Raw genomic sequence first — 2,108 nt, forward strand, 5'->3', positions numbered from 1 at the left:
ATCACCTGCGGTTGCAGGAAACGTACCTGGGGAGGGGGTGGTTTGGGTGGGTAGGGACGAGTGAACCCAGAAGCTGCGGAGGGAACGGTCTCTGCGGAAGGTGGAAAGGGGTTGGGAATGGGAAGAGGTGACTTGTGGTGTGACTATGTTGGAGCTGACGGAAATGTTGGTGGATAATGTTTAGTTTAGGTTAGTTCAGTGATACAGCACAGAAACAGGCCCTTCGGCCCACTGAGTCCGCGCCGACCAGCGATCCCCGCACATTAACACTATCCTATACACACTAGGAACAATTTACATGTACACCAAGCCAATTAACCTACATACCTGTATGTCTTTGGAGTGTGGGAGGAAAATGAAGCTCTCTGAGAAAATCCACGCAGGTCACGGGGAGAACGTACAAACTCCGTACAGACAGCACCCGTAGTCAGGATTGAACCCGGGTCCCTGGCGCTGTGAGACAGCAAATCTACTAACATGCCACTGTGTCTCCCTCCTTGGATGCGGAGGCTGGTGGGGCGAAAGGTGAGGTCCGGGGAAATCTGGCCTTGTTTCGCGGTGCTGGCTCGAAGGGCCGAATGGCCTACTCCTGCACCGATTGTCTATTGTCTATTGTTTCCATCTGTGGGGAGGAGGGGGGGGAGGAGCGAGAGCAGAGCTATGGGGCATGGAGGAGACGGGGGTGAGGGAACTATCTATGACAGCTGGCGGAGAGACCACATGTACTAAAGGAAGAGGACATCTCAGATGCCCTAGAATGGAAAGCCTAATCTTGGGAGCAGATTGGAATTAAAATGAATTTACTTGTCACTCACCAAAAATGTGAACGAGTTCTCGTTACCGTACACTCAAAGCAATAAACAGCAAACAAAACACACAATGACATACATTTAACATAAACATCCACCACAGTGATTCTCCTCCAGGCACCTCCTCACTGTGATGGAAGGTAAAAATAGTCTTATCTCATTCTTGTTTCTTCTCCCGCGGTCAGGCAGTCAAACTCCCGCGTCGAGGCGATCGAGCCTCCCGATATTGACGGCCCCGCCGGGCGATGGAAGATCCCACGGCTGAGCCGTGTGGGCGATGAAAGGCCCTGCCAACGGGCCTTGCGATTCAGGGCAGTCGAAGCTGCTGTGGCTGGAGCTCCCGTAAGGTGGGTCGCCAACAAGGGACCTGCGGGCTCCTGATGTTACAGTCCACAGGGCCCGCGGCCGAAGCCTCCGAAGCCTCTGATAGTAGTCGCAGCCGCAATCGTAGCACCACCACAACCTCCGAAGGTCAGTCGGCTCTGCGAGTCCATGGGCTCTGCAACCGGAGCCCTCAAGTTCGATCCCAGCTGGAGGCTGCCCTTCCTCGATGTTAGGCCGCAACGCGAACGGAGATACGACACGGAAAAAAGTTCCCTTCCCCCCCCCCCACACATAATACACAACTGAAAATAGACTATTACATACATCTAACATTAATGATGAGACAGAGAAGGAAGAGAGACAGACAGACTGTAAGCGAGTCGCAGCTTCAGACACAGCGCCACCACCACGAGACACCACTAGATGCGGATGAGATGGAGAAATTGGGAGTGGGAGAGATACGGGTGGGAGGGGGTGTAGTCCAGTTAGAACTGAAGTACTGGAGGAACTCATGGGTCCTGTCGCTGGGTGATAGAACCACACACAGTAAACATAGAAACATAGATAGAAACATAGATATTAGGTGCAGGAGTAGGCCATTCGGCCCTTCGAGCCTGCACCGCCATTCAATATGATCATGGCTGATCATCCAACTCAGTATCCCGTACCTGCCTTCTCTCCATACCCCCTGATCCCCTTAGCCACAAGGGCCACATCTAACTCCCTCTTAAATATAGCCAATGAACTGGCCTCGACTACCCTCTGTGGCAGGGAGTTCTCGTGTCGTCTCAACAATTATTTGTTTTCACCCAGAGAGTTGTGAATCTGTGGAATTCTCTGCCACAGAAGGCAGTGGAGGCCAATTCACTGGATATTTTCAAGAGAGAGTTAGATTTAGCTCTTAGGGCTAATGGAATCAAGGGATATGGGGAGAAAGCAGGAACGGGGTACTGATTTTGGATGATCAGCCATGAT

Source organism: Amblyraja radiata, chromosome 41 (genome assembly GCF_010909765.2).
Source record: "Amblyraja radiata isolate CabotCenter1 chromosome 41, sAmbRad1.1.pri, whole genome shotgun sequence".
Classification (NCBI taxonomy): Eukaryota; Metazoa; Chordata; class Chondrichthyes; order Rajiformes; family Rajidae; genus Amblyraja; species Amblyraja radiata.